Consider the following 21,375-nt stretch of genomic DNA (forward strand, 5'->3'; position numbering starts at 1 on the left):
CTTATAATTGTATGTACAGGACATTACAATCAAAAAACAAAGGACACGAGGCTTCAAATAATTCAATTGATGCGCCCATAGGCGTCATGTATTTAGAGAAGATCAGAAAATATACAAAACAGTTGTTAAAGCACTGTTAGGTCTAAGTACCAAGGCAACCCTAAAGGAAAGTGTACAAAGTGCTCGTGACAGTGAAGTGACGGCGCAAGTGACATCGTGAAAAAACCACAGCAAAAGGCTCAAGAGAATTTTTACAATATATATACAGGATAAAAGGTTCAAACATCAGATTATTCAATTGTTCAATTGAAAGTTTTCAATATGTTAAAGAACCAAGAGGTCAAGAGGCGCCAAGGGAGTTGGAGCTGGTGGGCAGAGGTCGACGGCGTTTCGATCCTATTTAATTAGGATCATCTTCAGGACCAGGGTCGCCTATTCAAGAAGTGCTGAGGCGCGGGAAATGGAGCGCTGGCGTGGAAGAGAATTCCAAGCGGACGTGAAGGCTGGCCACGAATTGGTCGCAATTCAACTTGGACTGTACGTCAAGGGTAAATGAGCCTAAAAGGTCTCGCTTGAAGTAACGAGGTGGGGGAACAGAAGGGTTGGCGCAAGGATGCGCTTCAGTTCAATGCTGGTTTAGCGGGTCAAGGAATCGGGCGTCAGAATAAATCCATCGTGAGAGGTACGCCGAACCGCCACAGTCGTGTGCGGTGGACGCACACGACTGTGGCGGTTCGGCGTACCTCTCACCTCGGATTTATTCCGACGCCCGATTCCTTGACCCGCTAAACCAGCATTGAACTGAAGCGCATCCTTGCGCCAACCCTTCTGTTCCCCCGCCTCGCTACTTCAAGCGAGACCTTTTAGGCTCATTTACCCTCGACGTACAGTCCAAGTTGAATTGCGACCAATTCGTGGCCAGCCTTCACGTCCGCTTGGAATTCTCTTCCACGCCAGCGCTCCATTTCCCGCGCCTCAGCACTTCTTGAATAGGCGACCCTGGTCCTGAAGATGATCCTAATTAAATAGGATCGAAACGCCGTCGACCTCTGCCCACCAGCTCCAACTCCCTTGGCGCCTCTTGACCTCTTGGTTCTTTAACATATTGAAAACTTTCAATTGAACAATTGAATAATCTGATGTTTGAACCTTTTATCCTGTATATATATTGTAAAAATTATCTTGCGCCTTTTGCTGTGGTTTTTTCACGATGTCACTTGCGCCGTCACTTCACTGTCACAAGCACTTTGTACACTTTCCTTTAGGGTTGCCTTGGTACTTAGACCTAACAGTGCTTTAACAACTGTTTTGTATATTTTCTGATCTTCTCTAAATACATGACGCCTATGGGCGCATCAATTGAATTATTTGAAGCCTCGTGTCCTTTGTTTTTTGATTGTAATGTCCTGTACATACAATTATAAAGTAGTCTCAATAATCCCTGCTGAGATATTGTTGCAATTATACTGTATTTACCCTGATCTCAGTTTGGTTTATGGGTTAAACTCCTGTGTTTTTTCTGTATTCGGGATATGGGCATAAAACTCCTCGAACTTTCCGCTCATCTTTTTAATTGGCTCCTGTCCCTGTCCTTTGTAAACGGTGGCTTTTCATTGGTCAATAGGCTCAGTAGTCCCTCCTTAGTACCGCCTTGTCTCTTGTAGCCTCCCATGAGGACACTTCCTGTTACATAAGTTGTTTGCTCCCTAGGTTTTAATTACAGCCTCAGAGCACTATTTTCTTAAAGGGTTATCGGCAGGGCACACGCTTGATCCTAAGCGAGGCTGTCAGTGGGTACTTTTCTCACTAGCACATGTCACATTTATAGGAGATCTTCTATAAATTTCCCTTCATCAGCTCCACACAGAGTACAACCAAATCCGGAATGTAATAATTATTTTGTCACATTTCAAAGCTACTAATTGTATATATGGACATAGCTATTTGAATGTACTTGTGGTACTGTCTTGCATGCAATGCATTATGGGTAGGGTGAATTTTCCATATGTTCTACAGGGTGCGGTACCATATGTGGCCAAAAGACGTCCCACTGGACCTTTTTTGGACACATATGGTGGCTAAGTAAAAAACATTGTCATTTATAATGCCAATAACTCCAACTTTGCAGGGTGCAGTACTATATGTGGCCAAAAGAGTTCCCATGGACCTCTTTTGGCCACATATAGTACTGCACCCTGTAAACAAAACTAGGTAAAAAACATTGGCATTTATCATGCCAATAACTCCAACTCCAACAAATGCACTGGAAATGCAATCGGTCTCGCAATAGGCTCGGATTTGTTAAAGTTAGAGCTGTTGGCATCGAAAATGACAATGTTTTTTACTTTTACATACCATTGGCAATAGTACTATGTAAATATAATAACTCCACTGAATATATAAAAAACAAAAGTAAAAAACATTGTTATTTTCAACACTAACCACTCTAACTTTAATAAATGCGAGACCTATTGCAGTGCAAATGTTTGTTGTGGCATGCGCTCGGTGAGATCCCCAAGCTTCCAGCTGTGTCAATATTGCTGAGCTCTGACAATGGACCAATGACCATTTTTAGCCTTCACTTTGCCTTTGCTCTCACGTTGTGATTGTCTTCCTGCATTCTCTGCTTTGTCATCCACTACGTTTTTTAGGGTGTGTAGATATTGCTGGGTAATCATGTCTGATCCAAGACAACCCTTTTTTCAGCTCTGTCTTTGGTCTGACAATATGACTCCCTCTCTTCAATGAGTTTGCATGCTGAGGGCTCCTTACCTTTCGCAAGCTGCATTTTCTGTAGATGTTGCTGGCTTACCATGGTCACCCATACACTCTTCTTAGTCTTCGGCTCTGTCTTTGCTACTAAGCTAGGGTTTGCACCACATGAGTATATTTGGTGTTCAATCTTTAAGAAAACCAAATCGCCTTTGTGTAGATGCTGCTGGCTCTGATAATACAAATTTGAGTTCTGCTGTACTCACAGCAGGATTACTTCTCTGTCACAAGTTTGTATGTTCTGGATTCCCTGAGTTTCGCAAATGGCAACTTGTGTGGTGCAGTAACATCGGTCAACTGAGCTGTAGCAACTTGGGCCCAGTTCACTGATTGGTCTCCTTGAGATAGATTGAAAATTCTGGGATCCCTTAGATGCCCCAGCCCCATGTCATGTCAATGAGCTCTAACAAACCATTACAGTATTAACCCCCAGTGTTGTCTTTAGTGCGCTATTTGAGATCCATGAAACACTTTTCATAGAAGGCAGCTGATCCATGACTCTCAATCTCCTGCCATGTCTTTCTCCTCTTAGAATAGATCCCATAACATGGGTTTCATGTTATGTGCTGTCTATGATCCCTTGGCATTTAGCCGCATGGCTGTTGCCAGGTGTTGACTGTGGCGACTATGCTGTATTTAGTTTCTAGCTCTGTCTTATTTTCATGCCGAGATTACTCCCTGTGAGCAGCCTCTGACTGGCATTACTGCGTATCGGTGTGGGGGCCGATTTCACTGCTAGTGGGGGCCTGGTTGGTTGCTGGGGCCCGAGCGTCCACATTCCTGCCTGCATCGCTTATAAACAATACATACAAAGTGTTAAACCATTTGTTTTTGTGGGTGTTTCCTGTCTCCTACAGGCACAAACGTGGCTGGCTGGCGCCCCATTAGCTGGGTTAGACCAAGCCCATGCCGCTCCCTCAAATCCTGCTGCTGCTCTCATGTTGATAAGAGCAGTGTAAGGATTAGTTAGGGGAGTTGTTGATGGTCCCACGCTGGAGGCAGAGCCGAGCAGAAGAAAACCGGAACAGAGCGACAAGGACCTTTGTGCAGGTAAGTGCCTTTTTTCATTTATTGTCTTTATTAACTGTCAACCACTCATTTGTCCACCCCCCCCCCCACACCAATTTCTAGTGCTATCAGCCACAACTGACATTTGTAAAGGTAGCCCTGTATCTATCCGCCCTCACTTCAGACTCTGGGTCTCCACCCTTCAACCACAAGCATGCAATCAGTAACCTTCCACTGTTTAGAGCAGCGGTCTTCACCCTCATTCGTCCTCCATGCTAATCCAGAGGCCATCCAAAATGAATCCCACTACTCCCAGTAATCAGACTCTCATCACACACAGAATTGCTACCACATGTGCTACACATCCACTGCACATGCATGTACTCGACACGCGCATGTAATGTCCCCACAAGGGTGTGGAGAAGTGGAACACTTTACACGTGAGGGGTTAGTGCATCGCCCGCTTCACTGACACAGAGAAATGGTCTGGTCATACTATGATTCACAAAGAAAATTGACTGCAAGTACCCTAGAACATGGATAATAGTTTCATGTCATTCATGGGGGCATGCATTGTGCAACCCTCCTTGTCACAGAACAGGTACTGGACCTTATAATAACTTGGACAGAGTTAGACCTCTGCACACAGTAGCGGTGGTTTCTCCACGAGGGTGTTGCCCCCCGCCCACTGCAAGCCATGGATGAAAACATGAATTGGCATGAAATTATTTCATTTCCATTTTATATTTTTCCCAAAGTGCGCACCTCAGACTTCCCAAGCCAAAAGACATGTGGATGTGTTTTCTGCTGACGATTGGCATCATGCAATGGCTGACTGGATGCTCCAAAGTGCGCATGCCAGTTTGGCCAGCTGTGTTACGACGATCAACCTGACATGCACACTTTGAGGCTCTCCATTCCGAGCTGTCTAAGACAGCTAGTGAAAAGCAAGCACAAGCCTCCATGGCCAGAAGGAGCATCCAGTCAACCCACTCCATCCAATCCAGGCCCTTCTCTCAATGCTGGTTAATAGCATGAGAACAGCGTTTGAATTGGTTAGGGGAGCTCCACAGCAGACTGCAGTTTCAGAACACAGAGGAGAACGTGCTGTGGTGAGTAAGTACAGTTAATTTACATTTTATTTATTGTAAACGTTAGTGTAGTTTTATTTTGGGCTTTTGGAGGGAGGAGGTATTTTATTTTGGGCTTTTAGAGGGAGGGGATGTTTTATTTTGTTTTTTGGGGGGGAAGCAGTGGGGCACTTTGCTCGCCCCATCACTTTCTAAGGTTACCAGCCACCCCTGACACACTCTAGATTAGCGTGCTTGCAAGGGCTAAGAAAAAGTTATACCAGTTTCACATCCAGTTGGGTAACATGCCCTTTATTATAAAGGGGTCATTGTAGTCTCCACACAAACACTCGTCAGGTATCATGCTGCACCTAGCTGACTACTCTAGTTTCTATGTTGTAAGCCACGCCCTCAATTACATAGGCCACGCTTTGCCACACACGTTTGAAAAACTCCTCCCCCCTCTTTTTCATCTCACTTAAAGTAGATGAGCTACCTTAGAAGTAGTGACTGTACCTATGGACTATGCATGCAAGGAAAGCCACGCCCAATTAGAGCTCCTGTATACTCAAACATACACGCACAACATAACATGTGCCCGCCTCTCCCAGGAGCACCAAAAACACACAAGAGGCAGTGTTGCACAAATATCATTCCTTACACAGCCTGTCCCAGGGAGGCCCTGAGATGAACGAAAAATCCAGGCAGGACACAAGTATGGATTCAGGGGACGGATGCACTATGTAATGGATACAATGATTCCTGCAGAAGCGGCTGGGGAACTGCGTCTAACCAGCAATAAGCACCATAAATAACAACGCTAAAAGGGGCTCACCCACTCGAGCACCTGCACCCAAGCTTGAGAGCCAGTGTTATCCAGTGCCTCCTCTGGCAGGGAGTGTCGGCAAACTCCTTTAGTCCTTCAGAACTCTGCCTACGGTGCCCATGACGTCTACAACGATAGTTTTAACGGCAGTTGTACTTTGTAGACCGTGCCTTCCTTTCTTCCAGGGACTGTCTCACAATTCTTTCCCGTGGGTGAAAAAACATGAGCAGACGGCGGATTTAATGTAAATGTACCTACTGACCTGGATTGTATGTGATTTTGCAGCCGTCGTATTTTACCAGGTTTAATGGAAAACAACGGTTTCTTGTGCATCAGTTGGCCCGCTAAGGGATGCTACCGGTCTCCCTCGTGATGTGCTAGGCGTTGCCTGAACAACGCCTCACTTGGCACTAGGTTGAATTTAGGCAATTCATCTTGCAGTACCACTGCAGAGGATGGCGTTATCTAATTCGCATAAAGTATTTATCATTTTATACGGTTTTGTCCAATATTTCAGAAAGCATTTTGGGTGAACTGGAGACACTTCCAATTTCGGGAATTTAGCCGCTTAATTGCTCGAGAAATCCAGTCACAGCAGGTTGAAATCCTTGTAATACCAGCTTACTCCTTCGCCTTTCTGATGCATAACTGTAACAGCCATATAGCACCATGTGCTAACAGTCTCTACAAAATCAGCCTTAACGCTCTGCAGTAAACAGGCTTAGAAAGTCGATTAAATTCCAGGCATGTTCTGAGTCTACCATTGAAGAGACCAGGACTTTCTATTTATTATGCGTTTTTACTGGTAGCCAGTGAAGGCATTACACAAGGGTGAGAGGTGTCAGAGGTGACCGCAGAGATCTCTCAATGCAGCGTTTTGCAGCCCCGCTATCTTCTCCACTATCCTTAGGTATGTGCTTATTCCAAATTCCATGCAAGAGATTACTGTACTACTTCTAATGTAGCCTGGAGTTTTCAAGGAAGACTTGATAATTTACAATATATTTTAGCTGTCGTAGGTGCCACATCAAAGAGGGGGAGCTGCTACCCGAGTACTCCCCGCTGGAAGACCGACTGCTGATGGACCCAATCCCCAAGAAAGCGATCTCGCACATATATATTGGAAAATAATGAACAATCTACCTGACCCCAAGGGCCCAGTGAGATCAGCATGGGAGTCCGACCAGGGACTGCTGGAAGACGACGATTGGCAAGAGGCAATCCAGAGAAATAGCTATAAAGGCAAGATTTCAAATCATCCGACTCAGAATCCTACACCGATCATATTCCCCCCGAACGATCCAACACAAAATTGGCAGAGCTGATACGAGTCATTGTGCTAGGGGATGGGGAGACATGGGTACATTCTTCCGTATTATTTGGGACTGCCCCAAAATCCAGCGCTCCTGAGTGGGAGTCACGGCGGTGATGTCAAAAGTACTAGGCATTCAAGTCCAGCCAGATGCATGCTGGCACCTATTAGGGGTCACGGGAGAATACAGGTTGCCCGCACACACTAAAACCTGGCTCATGCTGGCCTCAGTGGTAGCAAAACGAAATGTAGTGCGACTATGGGGGACACAGGACCAACCGAAACTCTCTGAATGGAAGTTGGACATGGATTGGTGCCGGCTGGCAGAAAAAGTGGTATATGAGCGCAGGGGATGCCCAAAGAAGTGGGAAAAAATCTGGAGCCGGTGGGAGGCATACAGGTCCCAACAGAGGGAGGGGGAAGGGCATCAACGTGCACAAGTAAGAAAGCTGGAGGCTCGAATGTAAGGTGTATCATGTTTAATATTGTTGAACCCTTCTTCTTATATGTATTTCAAATGCCTTACACTTATCAAAAGCTGTACAGAATATCTCTGGTTGAACATTCTTGCTTGTATGACTGGATCAATTTTGTTTAATAAAAAGACTTTAAAAAAAACAAAAAAATAGAATTGACTACAGCATACCCTTGATCTTTCATAGAGGTGGTATGACCCATTATTGTTTCCAGATTTCTTATTTCTCCTGTTGGAGGCAGACATACAGCAAAGGAGGAACGCCAGATCTCCTTTAGCCATGTGACGGGAGTGGCTCCAACCAGCTTAACTGCAGTCTTTGTAAGATTTAATGTTGGGTGGTTGGTTCACACAAGTCTAACTCTTTCCAAAAGATGGAATTGGTGGCATAATACAAAATAATGTGTCACCCCTGCTGTAGGAAAGTGCCCCTTTTTGCATGGTTACCCCCTACGTTTTGCCTGACATCTGATGTTTTGTGACTTGATGTGCCATGGGTCCCTGCCAATCAGGTTCCCAGGGCCTGTGTACTTTCCCATAGCTGTACCTTTGTACCTCCAATTGGCACATTTCTGGCCACAGGTAAGCCCCTTGTGAAAGGTACCATGGGTACCAAGGGCGCTGTGATGAGGGAAGGCCTCTAAGAGCTGCAGCTCCTGTTATGCCACCCTTATTGGTCCTGTTCCTTAACACCCCCACACTGCCATTGCAGGCTGCGTGTTTTGGTGCATAGAAAAGTGAAGAGTTAGCATGGCACACATCCCTGTGTTCCATGCCTGCAATCCACTGCCTGTGGTCTAGATAAACCACCCCTCTAGCAAGGTGCACTGTGCTTCAGGTGAGGGTACAAGCTTCCTACACCTGCAGAATGTGTTGAGAAGTCTCTGAGATTCCAATACAGCACTGCCAAATTTCCCAAGTCCATGCATGACTAAATGCTGCAGTCCAAGTTTTTTCTTTAAATTCGGGGACGTGGCTCTTGTTTATTGCTTTATAAAACCAGGACTAAATGTCCCAGAATTCCAAGAGAGAAAGAAAATCTTGATAATAGCTGCGCATCACTGATGGACAAGGGCAACCTGCCAGTTATATCCATATCTCATAGATATTCATATTCTTAGGGCTGGATGGGTGCCACTGAAGGGTGCCCCCTAATCCTCCTACCCACACACTGCAAGGGCATGTATTATGCCCCTTGATGGAATCCATTGAACGTTTTCTCTTCCTGAGTTAGTTTAAAAGTTAACTGGAATTATCTGCACAGCTGTAACAAATAATTCTTGACGCTGTCCCAATGAAAGTACCACAGCACTTTTGTAGGTCAGTTTGGTGGGCAGGTTATATACAGATTTTTGAAGCAGGCATGTTAACTCGCCCACCAAGTAGTACTATCCAGCATGTCTGTGCCTTAGAGAAAGACCATGTGCCACAGTAGCATCAACTATAAGATGACTGACTCTGAAAGGCTGGTAGGGCTTGAGTGGTTTCAGCCACTTTGTCAAGTATAATAGTGATGGAGCGGGGAGTACAACATTTTGTATACCGCCCCTATTCTGCATGTTTATACTAATTAGAATAATCTATTAATTATAATACTATTAATGTGTTTGTGTGAAGTTTAACCAACATTACTAATGTACGAAATATATGTGGGATTTGCATTTTGCATGGCTAAAATAATTTGTAATTAACATATGTACGCATACTAATACTAGGAAAATAGAATATCGCATGATATATGTTGCTTTTGTGACGTTATCGTATGCTGCACCAGATGACATCAATGGGTGAATATGAACGCTTTAAATGTCGCCATATGCTAGATAATTACAAGCACATAGGGGAATTAGTGAGGGTTTAATATTTTATTCGTTATTTCTATGTTTTAATTACTTTTTTTGTGTTTGTTTCGCTTAAGTTGTCCTTTGGGCCTAAAATCAAGATGGCCACCTGACTAACTCGACACGATGGCCACCATTCCACGAGGTTTCAGACAGTGCGCCTGCGCCGACCACATGTACCAGTGGCCTCGACATGACCCTAGACTCGATGTGCCCAAGCAAGGTCATGACGGGATGCCTGCCAAGTGTTTCTACAAAAGACTTTTATAAAAACCGGATGGAACATGTAGGATGACCTAACCTCCTGAACTGGGTGAAACCTCACCGGACGATCCCAACCAACCAATGGGATGAGCCCAAATTCTCTAAATTGTATCTTTTAGACCTTATTTCCATTATAAAAGTGACGTTAGACTTAGAGGATGTTTAGATTGCGTGTTTCCTTTGCTGACGGATAAACAACGGTGACGCTACGTGACGGCTGTGTTCCTGAATCTTTGACATACTGAATTGATGCCCAATTTCTTGATGAACTAAGGACTTCCAAATATCTATGGGCACTGATCGATACTTGCACGTCTCTGGTCCTTAACCCGATCTTTGGGACTGTAGCATGCTGACGACTAAATTTGATGACTTAGAGGACGACTGATACCCAGAATAGGTAAATATGGTGTTCTGTGATTTGCGCAATGATTAATAAATTTACTAGATGGAACTAAAATTCTTGCATTATTTAGATAAACAAAAATATTGATTAACAAGAAAATATGTTTGGTCGTTCAATCAATCAATCAGTGACATTTATAGAGCGCGCTACTTACCCGTGAGGGTCTCAAGGCGCTGAGGGGGGGGGGGATGCTGCTACTGCTCGAATAGCCAGGTCTTGAGGTGTTTCCTGAAGGTGAGATGGTCCTGGATCAGTCGTAGGTGTGCGGGGAGGGAGTTCCATGTCTAGGCTGACCAGTAGGAGAACGATCTTCCTCCGGTGGTGGTTCTGCGGATTCGTGGGACGGTGGCGAGGGCGAGGCTGGTGGAGCGGAGCTGGTGGGTGGGGGTGTAGAACGAGAGGGGGTTGTTGAGGTATTCAGGGCCCATGTTGTGGAGCGCTTTGTGTGCGTGGGTGAGCAGTCTGAACGTGATCCTCTTGTTGATGGGGAGCCAGTGCAGGTTTCTCAGGTGGGCGGATATGTGGCTGTGGCGAGGGATGTCGAGGATGAGTCGTGCGGTAGCGTTCTGTATGCGCTGAAAACGTTTCTGAAGTTTGGCTGTGGTTCCTGCGTATAGGGCGTTCCCGTAGTCCAGTCTGCTGGTGACGAGGGCCTGGGTGACCATCTTTCTGGTTTCGGTGGGGATCCAACAGAAGATCTTTCGGAGCATGCGCAGGGTGTTGAAACATGAGGACGAGACTGCGTTGACTTGCTTGGTCATCGTGAGGGAGGAGTCCAGGATGAATCCCAGGTTGCGTGCGTGGTCCGTGGGTGTCGTTGCGATGCCCAGCGCCGTGGTCCACCAGGAGTTGTCCCAGGCGGATGGGGATTGTCCGAGGATGAGGACCTCCGTCTTGTCCGAGTTGTGCTTCATCCATTCTGCGACATCTTTCATTCCGTCCTGGAGGTTGGTTTTGGCGGTGGATGGGTCTCGTCGGCGTAGGAGATGATGTTGATGTTGTGATTGCGTGCGATGATGGCGAGGGGGCTCATGTTGATATTGAAGAGGGTTGGGCTGAGTGAGGAGCCTTGGGGGACGCCGCAGATGATCTTGGTGGTCGCGGAGCGGAAGGGAGGGAGGCGGACTCTCTGGGTTCTGTTGGAGAGGAACGATGTGATCCAGTCCAGGGCCTTTCCTTGGATCCCAGTGTTGTAGAGGCGGGTTATTAGGGTGCGGTGGCAGACGGTGTCAAAGGCTGCCAAGAGGTCCAGGAGGATGAGAGCGGCTGTCTCTCCGTTGTCCATCAGGGTCCTGATGTCATCGGTGGCTGTGATAAGAGCGGTCTCGGTGCTGTGGTTGGCTCGAAATCCGGACTGGGATGGGTCGAGCGAGTTGTTTGCTTCGAGGAATGCAGTCAGCTGTTTATTGACGGTCTTCTCGATGACTTTAGCCGGGAAGGGGAGAAGAGAGATGGGGCGGAAGTTCTTGAGGTCTTTGGGGTCCGCTGTGGGTTTCTTCAGAAGGGCTTTGATTTTTGCGTGTTTCCAGCTTTCAGGGAAGGTGGCTGACGTGAAGGAGCTGTTTATGACGTTCCGGAGGTGGGGTGCGATGATGGTGTCGGCTTTGTTGAAGATATGATGAGGGCATGGGTCTGAGGGAGAGCCAGAGTGGATGGTGTTCATGACGTGGGTGGTGTCTTCAGTGCTGATGGGGGTCCATGCGCTGAGGGTGGTGGTGGGGGTCGTTGGTTTGGTGGCTGGAGGCGGAGTCTGGGGTCCGAAACTGTCGTGTATATCTGCGATCTTGCGGTGGAAGAATGTGGCGAGGAAGTTGCAGAGGTCTTGCGACGGTGTGATGTCGTTGTTGCTGGCGCTGGGGTTGGAGAGCTCTTTGACGATGCTGAAAAGTTCCTTGCTTTTGTGGGTGTTGTTGTCCAGCCGCTCTTTGAACAATGTCCTTTTGGTGGTGCGGATCATCTGGTGGTATTCGCGGGTGGCGCTCTTCAGGGCTGTCATGTTTTCTGATGTCCGTTTGTGGCGCCAATCTTTTTCGAGGGTTCGGCATGATTTCTTTGCGACTTTGAGGGCGTCTGTAAACCATGAGGTTTTTCTGTTGCCAGTCTTGCCTGGGGGTTTCTTCAGTGGAACGAGGTCGTCGGCGCAGTTGGTGATCCACTGTGTGAGATTGTGTGCTGCGTCGTTGGTGTCAGGGGTGTCGACAGGTGGGTTCTGGCTCAGCGATGTAGTCAGCTGGTCTGTGGTGACTTTGCTCCAGCATCTGCGGGGGATCTGAAGCGTGTGGTGGTGGGATGTGGTCTTCTTGAAGGTGAAGTGGATGCAGCTGTGGTCGGTCCAGTGTAGTCCGGTGGAGTGGCTGAAGGAAACGTGGTTGCTGGCGGAGAAGATGGGGTCGAGCGTGTGGCCTGCAAGGTGGGTGGGCATGTCCACCAGTTGCTTGAGCCCGAGGTTGGCGAGGTTGTCGAGCAGGGTGGTGGTGTTGTTGTCGTTGTTTTTCTCCAGGTGGAAGTTCAGGTCCCCTAGGAGGATGTACTCTGGTGAGGCTAGGGCGTGCGGGCTGATGAAGTCGGCGATGGTTTCGCTGAATAGTGTCCGTGGGCCTGGGGGTCTGTAGATGAGCGTTCCTCTGAGGGTGGTCTGGGGGTCGGTGTGGATCTGGAAGTGTAGGTGTTCGGCGGCGGTGAGAGTGTCTTCGGCATTGGTCGTGACGCTGATGGTGTTCCTGTAGATGATGGCGATTCTTCGTCCAGTTTTGTTGACGCGGTCCTTCCAGGTGATTTTGTAGCCGTCCGGGATGGCTATGGCGACGTCGGGGGCCGAGGAGGCGTTCATCCAGGTTTCCGTGAGGAAGGCGACGTCTGATGCTGTTGTATCAAGGAGTTCCCAGAGTTCGACGGCGTGTTTGTGGACGGAGCGGGTGTTGAGGAGGATGCACTTGAGGTGGTTATTGTTATTGTTGATGTGTTCGGTGGGCGGGGTGCAGGTTCGGAGGCAGGTGAATTTGCAGGCTTGGCAGGTGAAGGATCCGTGGGTGCGCTTCGGGGTGGCTCGGTGGCAGGCGGCAGGTCGTCCGTTGTTGAGTGCGATGAGGGTGGCGGTGTTGTATCTCAGTCGGGTGCCCTGGCATCGGCTGGGGCCAGGGGTTCTGGCGCTAGGCGCGGTCCAGGCGCGGATGGGTGCAGATGGGCTTGCCTTTGGCGTACCTTCGGCGCGCCCGCGGCGTGCCCGCTGCGCGTCCTCCATATGAAGGTCAGAGGGAGGAAGGAGCAGCTGGGAGGTGGGAGCGGGGCGGCCAATGGGAGACGAGGGGGCGGGGCCACAGGGATGCAGCGGCGGGAAACAAACGGTGGGGGAACAGAAAAGAAAAGGGGGCACAATGGGGGAGAGCGGAAACAGGGGTACAGAAGGCAAAACGATCAGGGGTACAAATGGGAACACCAAACAGAGGGAAAAAGGCACAGAGGATAAAAACGGGCACAAGTAAGCAGAGGCAAAGACAAGGTAGCACAGTACTCAGCCGGGTAGCAGGCGGGCTGATGCGAGCGACAGTGGCAGCGGGACACGGTCACACAGGGGGCTGCGTGGCAGTGAGGGGAGCGACCTGCCTGGTGACAGGGTCAAAGGTCGCTCTCTCAACCGCTGCGCGGCCTCCATATGATGGTCAGAGGGAGGGAGGAACAGCTGGGAGGTGGGAGCGGGGCGGCCAATGGGAGACGAGGGGGCGGGGCCGCAGGGACGCAGCGGCGGGAAACAAACGGCGGGGGAACAGAAAAGAAAAGGGGGCACAATGGGGGAGAGCGGAAACAGGGGTACAGAAGGCAAAACGATCAGGGGTACAAATGGGAATACCAAACAGAGGGAAAAAACAGGGGAAAAAGGCACAGAGGATAAAAACGGGCACTAGTAAGCAGAGGCAAAGACAAGGTAGCACAGTACTCACGCGGGTAGCAGGCGGGCTGATGCGAGCGACAGTGGCAGTGTGACCCGGTCACACAGGGGGCTGCATGGCGTTTATTGAAAGGGGGTAGATCAGGATCTTTGAGTATGCTTTAGCTGGACTAAATCATCAATATCAAATTAACTAATTGATCCATTGATCACGTGGGAGGAGTATCTTAATGTTTAGGTTTATGATGTGCAGGGATAAGGGTATTAGTGTAAATAATTTTCTCTCTATAGGTTATAAGGTATTCCTTTCATGTCAGCGCTTGTAACATTCATCTCTCCTGTAAGTGCAGACCAGTGAGAAGCGAAGTGTGAATGTTGGTGTTATGGGCCCCACCAATGATTGTAGGAGTGAATGTGTTAATGTGATATTTGGTCTGTGACGAAGGGAGGATATTGGGTACGGGGTTTTGTCCTGATTCCCGTTACCCAGGTTTCCGCGCTGCAACAATAGCAGACACAGAACATCTGGCAAAGCAATGCAGGTTTCTGACACTGTTCACCCATTTACATCATGTTATGTTATGTTATATGTTGTGTTGTGTTAATAATGCTCATAAAGCACACTACAACCTAAAAATGTATCCTGGTGCTAAGGTAAAAAAGGCCTAACATTATGGCTGTGAACACCTTATTGAGTGAAAAGCCAGGTCTCTAAGGGTTTTCCAAAGGGAGGAGGGACAAAATTCCAAAGTTGGGTTGCTTCAACCAAAAAAAGGCCCTGCCACCCAACCTTAGAAGACAAAATGTGGGAATAATTATCAAATAATCATCAAAAGATTGTAGCTTTCAAGATGGAGAATAATGATGAAACTTTGCAGATAGCAAGCGTCCCAGCCAATAAGAGTATGGTAAACCAGAAAAAGAGATCTCAACATGACCTGTTTAGAGATTGAGAGCCAGTGCAAGGTATTCAAAGGAGGAGATGCAGAAGATAATCAAGGCCACTGAAAGGCCAGTCTTGCAGCAGCATTCTGAATGCACTGAAGCCGTTTTAACAGCCCAGAAGATCCATGAAAAAACAACAATAACAATAGTCCAGGTGACTGAGAATTGTCTCCTATATCACAAAACGCAAGACTTGTAATAACAGAAAAGGAAGAATTTTGCACAGCAGGCGCATAAAAGAAAAACAGGTTGCCGATACATGGTTAACTAGACTATTTAAAGGCAAATTATCATCAAAATCTAAGCCCAAGTTACACACTGCAACAGAACGAGCTGGTATAGTTCCGAAAGAGACTAGCCAAAAAGTATTGGAAAGCGCAGCCATAGCTGGGAAAAACGAAGATCTCTGCATTACATTTCAAAACATTTGTCAGTCAATCAGGTGGCAACAGCCACCAAGCAGTTTTGAAACACCCCCGGGGATCAAGAACAGAATTATCAACAAAAATTAAAATCTGGGTGTCATCAACATAATTCATAAAATTGACACCAAAGGTACGAATCAACTGGGCCAAAGGGCAAACATAAATATTAAAAAGAGTTGGGATAAGTGAGGAGCTCTTTGGAACTCCCTGATACGGACCCGTAAACCCAGAATGAAAGGAGGGCTGATGGATGCCTGACATCTGAACCCGAGAAAGGGCTTGATTCATTGAAAGGCGGGGCCTAGAACTGGCCTTGGCCATTCTCATGAGCAACTTCTCATGGGAGGCCGTATCAAACGCATGCTTGAGCTGGATTGTGAGAATTGAGTTCAGATGATGCCCATTCAGTCCTTAGCCTTCCAGCTGCAAGTACTGACATGTTAATTTACTGTGCCATTAAAACTATAGAAGTGCTTCTGAGAAGTGCTGAGATTGTCCATTATATATGCGGCATGCCTCCTCAGATTTGCATCTACTGTGGATTTTAAAAGTATAATGATTTTAATGAAAATTATTAGCACTGTTCCATTAGATGTATCCCTCACTTCCATACAGTGTGCAAAACATCTACTCGGGAAAATAAAGGGGGAGTTGGAACACCATGACCACTCAGTTATTGACCATTCCCTTGAGAATGTAAAAAAGTAATTGAAAAGTAAATGGCCAGTCTTTCATGAAATGAACATTATATTTATAAAGCGCTCAGTTGCCCGGAGGCATCTTGGCGCTGGCTTTACTTAAGTCAATGTAAAGAGATCGGCTCAGTAAGTGAGGGGACTGTCTGTCACAAGGGTTCTTACATGCCTGTTCCAAGCACCTCATATTTTGCAGATACAGGGGCTGAATAAAGTGCAAGGAGTTAAAGTGATATGCCAAGTATCACAATGTCATGGAATTGGGAAGCCAGGAAGGTTATGGGCTTGAACACTGCACTGCACCATCATCCTTTACACATGTGCAACTATGCAAATCCATATGCAAAATGTGAGTTCTTATGCATATTAGAAAATACAACGCTGTTAGCATGCTGTGTCAATGCTTGTTTCTGCTGCTCATTACTCATATTGTATCTTGATTTTGCCACTATCACCGTCTCTCTTTGCTTTACCCATGACATATTATTTTCAGAACTACATATCTGAGGTTGAACCCTAAACGTGTTGATGACAATTCAAATGCTATCAGTTGTTTTAAATAAAAATAGTCAACTTGTATATGATCTGGGCTAGAGGAACCCCTTCCCCATATAGATAGAGAATTGTATAAGCCTAACAACCCTACTTATAGATATGCAAATGTCCTACTGCTTGCAATCCGGGAGCATACACTGGCAAATATTGGGTCACTTGTACTGAGGTCCTAAAGGTCTTGTGTGGATATTGCAACATTTTTAAATTATGAACTCAAAGGAAACTCAGGCCCCCCCGTGGGAAATGTCTTCGTTTTCACTGCGTGATTCATGAAGTGTAGGTATCACAACCACAAAGCCTCCGAGACTCACCTACACTCTACATGCACCTCTGTTCAACTTTGCAGCAAAAAACTGGAATGAACTTCGTTTGAGCAGAGGAGCATCGCCCTACAAACAAAAGCCCCAGGCCAGAGCTGAAAAATAAAATAGCAATAACGTTTATAACATGTCAGAGAATTTTAACCTTGACACAATCTCCTTTCCTGATGACTATTTTCTTTACTTTTTTTTAATATAAGGCCAATACGTACTCTTCATTTGTTTGCATTTCACATTTCTCTGAGCACACACATACATGTTTTAATAAACCAGTACCTTGCTAAAATATGCCAACCAAGTCAGACACAAATCAGAATGTGGTAAGTGATTTATAAGCATGACTCAAAATAAGAGTGCCCTGACTAGTAATGTGGAGTTCAGTGATATGCCCACGTTCTTCCCTGAAGATTTTTTTCTGGAGAAGTTTCTTTGCAATTTTTATTTTCAATGTTCTACCGTGTGGCGGTGGGTCAGGGACAGGCAGGACACGTAAGCGTTGTAAACGAGGTTTTATTGAAACATAACGTTTCCGTAAGCGACTTGTCAGTCTCTCTCTTGGCCACACTGCAGGATCCGTGGTTACTCGCTGTAGGAGGACTTCCTGGGGGGGGGCCGGGGTCTGGCTCTCTCCGCCTTCGGTCGTATCGTAGGGAGGGTCCCGGGGTTCTTCCCTGATTGCTCCGGCCCAGGAAGGAAGAGACAAGAGGACAAGTATCAGATTACCGGGTCTAGTATGCCTTACAACCTATGACCGGGACCGGGGAGTGAGGATACACCCTAGTAAGTGCTCGTAGCGAACTGTATGATGGGAGGTGTAGTGCAGTATTTACGCAATAGGATAGGGTAACCGGGGATATTTCCAACACGGGGCACAGATTTATTTAGGGGGATTTTCCCCTCTTGCCCACCACCCCGCTACGCGGCTCCGTACCTGTCCTAGCCACGCTCCTCCCCTGGGAACGTGGCTGGGCGATCCGCGGTGTACCGGGCCTCCTGGCCGACTCTCCCTCTCCTCTCGTAGTTTTCTCTCGTCCACCTCGAGTTCCTCCGTCGCCTCCCGCTCTCCTCCGATGTTTGCTTCTCTCCGTCTCCACTCTGCTACCGCACTCGAACCACCTCTGCTCCACTCGTCTGCTTCACTCCTCCAGGAAACGCCGTCCGCCTCTTCTGTGGCTCTTCCGCCTTTTGACGTCCCTGCGTCCCACGGGGGCGTGTCTCTTGCTCCGTCCGAACTTTTCTTAAAGGGCTCCGCTTCGTCCCAGCTCCTTCTCTCGCTTTCCGTGTCTGACCTCCACTCATTCTGCTGTGAGGGGAGAAAAGGGGGTGAGTCCGGCATGTGTGTCCACCATTCAGTGAGTCCCTTAGGGTCCGCCTGTCCCGCACCGTCACATACCAGTATTCCATTAACTTTTCCAAAAATGCCATTGGTAGAAGGGAAATACAAAAACACGGGTTTACGCATAACATCGCTCTGGGGCCGAGTAGCCTTACCTTGCGACCGACCCATACCCGGAGCGTCCAGTTCATAAAGTACGATGCGCATAACTGCCAAAAACTCGACCGACACGTAGGCTGTGATTCAAGCTTCATTCTCCGCCCGAGCCGTAACTCCTAACGCCGATCCGAGTCGCCCGGAAGCAGTATCCATAGCAGTTTCCGGCCTGACAAGTACGATGCGTACTTCCTACGCGCCGGACGGGTCGCCACGTAGGGCACGTCACAGCATCCGGAAAAGAAGCATATCAGCTACGATTCGCGCCACAACTCAATCCACGGCTACGAGACGGACCAGCTTGCAACTGGTACGAGATGGAGCAACAAGCAGCGTGTACGAGACGAACACATCATGAATCCCATAGCGCAGGTCATACCAGTACTCTACATCTATGACCGGATCAGGAACAGACGCGGACGGCGCAGACGGTAAGTCAGACACCTACCACACAAACTAACGACACGTACCCGCAAAATGGCACATACACACAGGGGATCCACATCCTGGCCACTAACAACAGGCCACCATAGGGGTTGTATAGCCAGCACCACTACCACCCCCACCCCTAGGGCTCATGTTGACCATCACTAATGCAACCCACACTCATAGGGGACCTGTTGCCCAGCACTAATGCCACCCCCACTCATAGGGCTTATGTTGCCCATCACCCCTGCCACCCCCACTCATAGGGGACCTGTTGCCCATCACCCCTGCCACCCCCACCCATAGGGGACCTGTTGCCCATCACTAATGCCACCCCCACTCATAGGGCTTATGTTGCCCATCACCCCTGCCACCCACACTCATTGGGGACCTGTTGCCCATCACCCCTACCACCCCCACCCATAGGATGGGTGATGCACCACACATCCATCATACTCCAACATTAGGTATGTCAGCAAAATACATCCCCCCTAACATCATGACAACAGTGTGTAGTCTGTGACAAATGCCCACAACAGTGATTATGACTTCGAACATACAATGTAACTAACAGCACATGTGTGACCAACAAATGAGTGTGGCCTACACAAGGCAAGCATCACTATAGCACTGTGACAGTGTAAAAATAACACCCCTCACTGTGTAGAACAAAAGTTTAAGTGTGGAGTTCCAAACTGAAACAAATGTCGAGCATTGTGGTGATGGGGTCTAAACCCCCCCCCCCCCCCCCCATCACAGTGATCAAAAGGTAAGTGTCATCATGGTCAAAGCTGCAAATGCCAAACAGCATGTATGATTCCTGGTCCCAACACATGAAACACTTTTAGGGCAAACTAGTGGTTGTGTCCCATACCCACAGAGATGTGGTGAGGCTAACAGTGCTCTGAAAAGAAAACATACAAGCACCACACATGGGGGCTGACAATGCATACAGTGTACAATGACACAAGCGCAGAAGTGACCATCACAAAGCATACACCCATCTCGAAAATAGACACACTAATCAAAACAACCTGTGTAGACTGTAGGTGTCAGGTCACAAACTCACATTCCATGCCAGCAATGGCACCTAACAACCAGGATGAATGTGCAGAATGATGTGATATGACTCACAGGGACAGCAGGGAAAATCACAGAAACAGCAGCCAGACAATGGCCCACAACAGCAATACCAATACACTGATGCAGATGCACAAACACAAACAGGCAGCCTCACACTGCACATCTGACACAACATGTGTGTGTGTGTCTCAGTATCCCCAGGCAACTACACAACACGTGAGGGGGGCTGAACCACAGTGACACAGATGTGGACACAGTGCCATACAAAAGTAAACCACCATTGGGACACCCTTAGTGGGCAATCAGGCATTGTGAGATGAGAGGGAGCACAACAGACACATGTGACACAAGCTGGAATGAACACAAACGAACACAGCAAGAGACTGACACACAACAGCACTACCCCCAGGGACCAGACATTGGGGTGACACAAGCATGCATGACACCTCCACTGTGACGACAAAGGTAGATGTCTTACAAACTGTGAAAACCAGACATGTGTCCTGTGCCACAAACGTACATCACATCTACACAAACACAAATCACTCAGCGTGCCCCGTCATCCATGGACAAACGGGAGCTAGGGGCCCATCCTTGCAAACATTTACACCAGTCCACCCTCAACACCACACACCCTGAACTGCAACAATGTACATCTGTGAAGCCCACATGGACAGGTGACATTGCACATGCACCCATGACAAACACAGGAATGTTGGGAGCAACTAAGGTACACAGACTCATCACACAAGGACAGTTCACAACCCTGGTGAATGACAGACATACTGCACAGTATGCGGTACATGGCCATGACGTCAAAGCTCACGTAACCTTCAGAATACCTGCCACAGTCCCAGGACAATGCAGAAGCCAAGAAGAACCACAAGGCACACATGCTGGCACCTGCCAACATTGCAGCCCTGAACCGGACAAGTGGGAGCAGTCACACACACATACACATGTCTCAATCACTGAAAGGTATCACCTAGGGACAACTACATGATATTGCGAACTAACAAGTGCCTTGGGGACCCCTGACTGTGTCCCATCTGCGTCTGACAACATCACCACAACTCAGAACTGACAAATCTCAATGATGAAACACCAATTAACAGTAGTGTGTCATGCACCCACACATCTGGTAGCCCATGGCAAAGTTGTGGGATGAACACAGTACCACTCAGCAAGCATAAACAGCAGGAACATATCAAGGGAACACTGCCTGTGTATGAAAAGGGATGTGAACACACACACACATGCTCACACAACACACACCATGGGCCCAGGCTATGTCACGGAACAACACATCCATGACATAGCCTGAGCAGACCCAACTCCTGTGGAAGCCCAGCTGTGCCAAACATAGTCACAGCACGTCTCACTCATGTCTGCAGAACACTTGGTCAGTCAGCCATCAGTTACCACACAATGAAGGCTCTGGTCACAACAGCCTGGGTACGTGAGTCTCCCCTAAGTCATTGCACATACTCAGCACATATGTACAGCAAGTTGCACAGAGGACCCAGTTGCTCCTATACCAATGATGCACACACCTGTAGGTCCAGTGGAGATGC

General features: G+C 47.8%; 1 protein-coding gene across 4 annotated transcripts in view; it reads right to left on the bottom strand.

Moving 5' to 3' along the window:
* The window catches only part of CCDC106 (coiled-coil domain containing 106), a 215,804-nt gene that overhangs the window by 94,445 nt on the left and 99,984 nt on the right, over positions 1–21,375 (bottom strand). Inside the window, exon 1 of one of the 4 annotated variants that reach the window (XM_085616584.1) lies at positions 5,686–5,789. The exons of 2 other annotated variants lie outside the window; for them this stretch is intronic. The gene's annotated coding sequence lies outside the window, so the exon portion shown is untranslated. Of the gene's footprint in view, positions 1–5,685; positions 5,790–21,375 lie in introns of those variants that run through there. One more of the 4 variants, XM_085616586.1, reaches the window with a different exon arrangement.

Source organism: Triturus cristatus, chromosome 7 (genome assembly GCF_964204655.1).
Source record: "Triturus cristatus chromosome 7, aTriCri1.1, whole genome shotgun sequence".
NCBI classification, from domain to species: domain Eukaryota; kingdom Metazoa; phylum Chordata; class Amphibia; order Caudata; family Salamandridae; genus Triturus; species Triturus cristatus.